We start from the raw sequence: 7,621 nt of genomic DNA, 5'->3' as shown, positions 1-7,621 counted from the left end.
ATTTGCAAATACATTTTTCAATTTTATAAATTCCGCGTCGATTCAGTTTATCGGATTTGAAACACAATCGTAAACTGAAGTTAGAAATAGCATTAATTTACACACAACACATTTACATACAATATAAATTACATTGATCGTCAATTTAATGATACTAATATAAGTATTTGAAATAAAACACCACAAAGAATTTATTGCGAAAAGTATCACGTACCTCAGCCGGGGTTAAATTTTGATTAACTTTTTGTTTCTCAATGAGTATAGATAATGGATGCATGTTTCTTGCAAGGCTTTTTCAAAAGATCCTAGGTAGCAAGCTGTCGTTATTTTAATGTCGATATTTAATCATTTTAAATTATCGACGCCATGTGATCTATTTAAGATGTAATAATGACGTCATCTTTTTGACCAATTAATGATGTCATTTGTTTATGACGTCTTTACAATGTCATACTTAATAACGTCGAATAAATGGCCAATTGTCGATGTCATTAGGTCGACTTAAATAAGTCACATGGCGTCAATAATTTAAAATGATTAAATATCGACATTAAAAATAGCAACATTATTAGTGATCAATTAATAACGTCATATATTTATTCCGTTAATAACACGAAAATAATAATGTATTTTTGATGTCACTTTATGACATTGTGTGAGTGATAAGAAATATAAGAATTCACAGTCATTTCATTTTTACGTTTAGACGTCAAGGAATTTATTAAAATGAGGTAGATTCTTAAAATGAGGTAGAAATTACAAAAATAATTGAATTTACTAGAATATTTATAACTTCAACACCTAGCAAATTTGTTCATTTTGTAATTTTCGTCTCAAGAACTGTATAGATTCATTATAAGAATAACTAATGATGCCAAATGGACGACACCTTGTTACCATCCATAACACGAAAAAAAAAGACGTATTTTTTACATCGACTTATGACGTTATGTATTTGTAACAAATCCATGTCATTTTTACGATGTAGGACGTCATTTTAAACGTCACATTTATCATAATTAATGATGTTAAATAGATGACACCTTGCTACCTGGAGTTTTAGCCGTCGGTTACCTTGGGTAATGCTAATGCTGACGGTACCGTAACTTTCAAGCATCATAACTTAAAAAGTACTTAATAAAAAAATATTTTCTTATAGTGTTTTGGAAAGCTCTCGACATCTGCTATTAGATTCTGGAAACAAAAGTAGGGTGTTCTATTTAAAAAAATCAATGTGATCTTGACTGACCTTGGTGACACAACCCAAGGTCAAACTGATAAGATCATTAAATAGATCTTTTTAAACCCTATAATTTTTGTCTAAAACATTTTTCTCAAAAATGCATACTTTCCGAGATATTTAGCCGGTCTGGAACTTTTGGGTATTGTATATTCTTTTATTAAATCGATTTATTCCAGATATGATTGCACGCCAATAACTTTCGATTAATTTTAACTAATTAGATTAGAAAGAAAGAAAGAAAGTAAGAAACTTATAAATTTCGCAATAAGTTTCTTACTTTTTTTCTTTTTTTCATTCTAATCTAATTTAGGAGGGATTATTAGCGTTTCAGAATGATTGTATTGAAAGTCCGAAAGTTCGACGTGCAATCTGGAATAAATTGATTTAATAAAAGAATATATATTAGGTGTTGGAATTAATTCGTAGCGTTTTTAATGAAAGAATGTTATTTATTTCACATGAGCATTAAAAAATACATTAATGAAAGTACTTCCCATCACTTGTAAAACGCTACGAATTAATTCCAACACCTAATAACGTATTATTTGAAACATCTAATTTTGACCGATCATAGCTTTCTTCATCGTATCTTTTGATGTATTCACATACACGTGGTTTAGCGCCTTATAATGTTTATTATATTTATATTACTCATTAAGGATTATTGAATATTTTTACTAGCTAATGCAGAGGTATAAATCATTTTTTGTATCTTTTCCCTTTTATCAAATTTATAAGTTAATGAAGGCACCTACATGTTGGTGTCTAGGAGCGGCAAAATGCTTAATCCGTCATTGGCTGTAATTGAGGATTAAAAATAATACAATAATTTTTTTAGATTTTATTATGTTTTTCTCGGAACGATGAAACAATCGCTTCGAAAGCAGGACGTCTGATCATACATTATATATTACAGAGAGGCCAAATTAGAATATATCTGTAATGGATATCGATTTAAAAAGTCAATCGTCGTTCTTAGCGGACCAACTTGTCGACAATAGCGCAATAGCGACCGCAGCCGCGGCGGGAGGGGGAGAGAGTGGTATGAACAATCGAACACGACCAGCCGGTCGATGTTACTAAACATGGTCATTGTGCCGGGTTAACAATACCCCGCTATATCAGCAACATTGGCGTCCGTAAGTCCCAGCATTTGGTCAACAAATCGCGCACCCGGCCATGAGGCAGCTGAAAAATATCCGCGGCCGCGGCTTGACCACCGTTGTTCCCATTTGTTTCTCTTCTGTCGCCAAACTCGCGTGATCCACGATTTCCCGTGGATCTCCTTCTCGCTCCTGATAAATCCTCCGTCCCGAGCTAAATCGCACGTAATTAAGATGGAACGTATGAAATTCAGCTTAACCATTTCCTGCCTCCTGTTTTTTAGAGTCCCTTCAGACTCGCTTATTGAAATCATGTTAAAAAAATTGTTGTTTAAATTTAATTCATATTATATTCAATTAATTTTTTTCAAAATTTTAACTATTTTTCCCAGCTATAATGTACATTAGATCTCAGATAATGTTGATAGAATTAATTTTAACGAATAATATCTTCTAATTTGATGTAGAGTCGGAAGAGCCGAAAACTTTTTGAAGAATCTACAAGTAACATTATTCTTTGTACATATTAAATTTTAATATTTCAAGCCTCTTTACTTGAACGTTACATTGGCTACTTTTCTTTCAGGAGACATATAGAAAAGTCTATCTTTGTTACTCATTAAATGACGTTTGTAAGTATTGATTGCGTCGTCTTCTAAAAGGAATGCATCAATGTGAACATTTGTGTTGGTGATCGTGGCATAGAGAGTTATATGCTGCTCTTTAAGCCATTCGGGTTCAAAACTACTCTCAATACATATCAAATGATTTAATCATTTCTTGAAGAGAATGACACCGAATATTCTTGCCATAAGAACTTTTTTAAATAGCTCGTAATCGGTATTAAGATTGTTGCAGACATTTAGTAGTATATGTAACACACATGTATATTGCTTGCTATATAACTGGTTACTTCGTAATACTTAATATTATTTATTTAAGATATATGTATTACATTATTGTGTTTGTTAGATTTTCAATGTCAGAAGTTACATTTGCGAAATTATTGTGTTTCCTGATATACTATACAATAATAAATGAAAGCATTACACAATATATTACTAATAAACGCATAAAATTAACCTTAATATTTAAATTAATATATGTATATAAAATTTATTTTTTACTTACATGAGTTTCGTCAAAGGTAATGAGAATGACATGTTAACAATATATTATTTATACACGCTGACAAAGACAACGTGGTTGTGGCGTTAAACAAGTCTGATTATAGCAAAAAAATGGAAGCAATGTTTAGTGATTGCAATACTTACATACAAGTTGAATGAAATCCAGTGAACAAGATTATCATTAATATGAAGAATATGTTGAAGGGATGGAAAGAGAAGTTTCGAAATTATAAGTGAGTCTAATTATAAATATTTAAATTCATCCAATTTTATCACAAGCATAGAGTGTTCTTTAAGTTTACAAGTCTGATTGTCCGTTGCGCATCATAGTTTCCTCCATTGGAAGTCCTCTGCATAACTTAGCGACTTTCCTATACAATATTCTAAAAAATAGTTTGCCTCCGGCCAATAGTCACATAGGTAATAGTTTTCAACTTATTAAGAACATAAAAAAATCTCAAAATTGATAATAATGACACGCTCTTCTCTCTGGATGTAGTTTCTCTTTTTATCAATGTTCCAATAAATTTAGAATAGAAGGAATAAACAAGAGATGACATCTCATACAACCCAACACTTGTTTGACAAATGCAAAGTTTTTAAATGGAATAAATTTAGTTCTTGATTCTATATATTTTAATTTCAATGACAAAATTTATAAATAAACATTTGGCGTATCTATGGGTTTACCGTTATCGTCAATAATTTCAGACATAGTCTTTCAAGACTTAGAATCTGACATTTTAAACAACTGTTTGACAACTAAACCATTGTTTTATGTACGCTACGTGGATGACATTGCTCTCACAATTAACATACATTGATAATCTTTGTAATATGTTCAACAATTACCATCCGAGACTTAGATTTATATTAGAAGAGGGAGGTGACAGATTGAATTTCTTGGATGTGACTCTGATAAAAGGCAAGGATTCAGTCATGTATAATTAGTATCAAAAAAACATGTTTTTAGAGCATTTTTTGAACTTTTATTCCCAGCATTCTCTAAGTCAAAAAATAGGTATGATGTTGGATCTGATAGATAGAGTTCTGTTACTGTCATACCCTTCCTTTCATAAAAAAAAAACTTTGATAAAATTATAAAAATTTTGTTGAATAATGGATACCGATTAGAATTAATTTTCTCTACCATTACGAAAAGACTATATAAAAAATTTAATTTTGGAAAATTTAATTAATGGAACAGCAATGCTACCAAGAATGAAGAGAATATTTAAAAAAGAAAACGAATATTTTTCAGAATATCTTACATAGCAGGAATTTCTGATAAAATCAAGAATTTTATCAAGAGTTTTAGGGGCTCCGCACAATAAAAGGAACAGGGAACAGAGAGCAGAGAATAAGAATTTCAATCAAAAACTGTGTATTCCACAGTACTTGATTTCTGATAGGTTAAAATTTTTAAGATAAAAAAAGATAAATTTTTTAGTTAAAAAAAGTTAGTTCTAGAGTCTACATATTTAATTTTGGTAACAAAATCTATAGATAAACGTTTGGAACTCTTATAGGCTCTCCGTTGTCTCCTATTATTGCTAATTTAGTAATGAAAGATCTTCAGAGAGAGAGGCATTGGAGAGATTTGGTTATGAATTACTTTTCTACTATAGATATGTTGACGATATTGCGACAGCAATTTCGAATCACCTTATTAATGAATTTCTTAGTATTTTTAATTCGTTACACTCGGGAATACAATTTACCTTGGAGGTTGGTGGTGAAAAACTGAATTTTCTCGATGTGACGATCATTAATGCGAATTGTAAATTAGAGTTTAATGTTTTTCACACACAAGCCAACCTTTTCAGGCTGCTATCTTAACTTTTTATCCACCCTCTGTCTCAAAAAAAGGATGTTTTGATGAACATGGACGGAGAATTTTTATTATCTCACCCCAAATATCATGAGAAGAACTTGAATTTTATTATCAAAACGGTTTTAGACAATGACTATCCCATCAAGTTTATTTTTACTACTATTAATTGCCGACTTAGATCTTCCCTAATTAAACAAAAAACTTTTTTCAGTCAGTTTGTAGTGGCGGCAGATACCTTTTTCGTCGTCGATTATCTCGGACTCACGTTGTCCTATCAACATTCGAAAATGCGAGCCTTGATCGAAGATGTATCTCGACAAGAAGTTCAACGATGATTCCTGGGAAAAGAATTGGGTTTATTCTGAGCATCCTAGTAAAGAATTCGAAAAGTTTTTAGCTGTGGAAAGTTCTGAAACGATCAAGAAAATGATAAAGGGATCTAGACGTTGCAAGACGCAAGTTTTACGCTCTCAGTAAGAAATTTACTTCACTTAGTAATAAGGATAAAACCCTTGTTATTTAATTTACTAATAAATATACATTAAATATACGAGTATATAGAGAAAATAAAGCATGAACAGAATATTGACTGCGGAGGTGGATATGTTAAAGTATTTGACTGTTCTCTCGATCAGAAAAATATACGAAAGTCCTTATCAGATTATATTTGGACTGGATATTTGTGGACATAAAATCAAAAAGTTTATGTTATCCTTAGCTACAAAAAAATCTTCTAATCAACAAAGATATCCGTTACAAAGATGACATTTACACGCATTTGTACACTCTGATTGTCAAACCTGATAATACCTTATTGATAACGAAGAAGGCGAATTAGAGGTTGATTGAAGCTTCTTCCTTCCGAAAAAGATTAGGGATTCATCTTAAATCAACTGAAGCAACTAAATCCGAAGATTGAGATGATGAGATGAATGAACGGTGAATGGAAAGCGCCCATGATCGACAATCCCGATTATAAAGGTGAATGGAAACTAAAACAAATTGAGAATCCCAACTACAAGGGACCGTGGATCTATCCCGAGATTGATAACCTCGAGATTGATAACGCCCAATCTCGAATTGTATAAACGTGATAAGATCTGCGCTATTGGTTTTGATCTGTGGCAGGTTAAATCTGGTATCATTTTCGATAACGTTTTGATCATCGACGATCCAAAAGTTGCGTGCAAATTTGGAAAAGATGTCTGAAAATCCACTTTGGAAGATGAAAAGATGAAAGAATCACAGGATGAGAGGAGGAAAAGAAACGACGAGATTTAGAAGCCAAGGAAAACGAAGATAATAAGAATAATGAGAACGATGAAGATGCAGATGAGGAAGAGCACACTCACTCAGATAACGATGAGCATGACGAATTGTAAATAAATGTGTCGCATGTGGACACAAATATAGACTGTATGTCAGAAGCTACGTGGTCGCGACACGCAGTAAATTCTTCCACAGACACAAAATTGTAATATAATAAATTACATAGTAAAAATACATAGTAGCAAGAGAGCAGGATAAATATCCTTGTTGATTACGTTGTATTGTCCACAAGAACATCATGTTAAATTTTGTTTTAAGCTTTTAAATAAAAAAACCTTGCCCAGTTTTTGGCTAGTGCTTGATATCACAGCGCCTAAAACATTCTTAGCCACTCAAAAATTTGTATTTGAGTGAATCTATTATTTTGAAATATTACACGCTTAGCTTAAGCGATCTACATTTATGCAAAGTATGTGCTGGAATACGGAAAGAATAGATATAGAAGATAAAAGATAGAAAAGGAGACATATCTAGCCCGTGTCCTCCATCGGCGCAGCTCCACTCTTATGCCCGTTTCCACTACAATGTAGATTAATTTTAATTCAGTTCAACTTACTCTTCGTCTTTTTCTAGTTCTAAAAATTAGAAAAAGACGAAGAGTAAGTTGAACTGAGATTAAAGTTAATTTACATTGGTGGAAATGGACATAAGTTGGTCAGTTTTTGTTTGTCAAGTATTTTTATATACATTAAAAGGTAATTAAGATATAATTTAAATAACATGATACTATATTATATATAATATATACATTATTTCAATTTCCGTACAATGTACGTGTAATTCAAAGGAAAAGAAAATTGCTCCAATTATTAAAAAAAAAGACAAAACGTAAGAATGATAGATATGTGCAAATGTGACTGAGTGATTATAATTGGTATGATTATGTAGAGGCAATCCAATAATTATGTAATAAAATAAATAAGACTTTTCTTTTTAACAATCAAATAAAAAGAAAGATATACAAATAGATAAAAAAAACGTC

General features: G+C 31.4%; 1 pseudogene; it reads left to right on the top strand.

The window, feature by feature from the left end:
* The first annotated feature begins 4,156 nt into the window (after positions 1-4,156).
* Positions 4,157-6,693, top strand: LOC105151753 (calreticulin pseudogene; annotated as a pseudogene).
* The last annotated feature ends 928 nt before the right edge of the window (positions 6,694-7,621 follow it).

The sequence above is a fragment of the Acromyrmex echinatior genome, chromosome 7, assembly GCF_024713525.1.
Source record: "Acromyrmex echinatior isolate Ae372 chromosome 7, ASM2471352v2, whole genome shotgun sequence".
Lineage (NCBI taxonomy): Eukaryota > Metazoa > Arthropoda > Insecta > Hymenoptera > Formicidae > Acromyrmex > Acromyrmex echinatior.
This window is presented reverse-complemented; position numbering and strand designations above follow the sequence as displayed.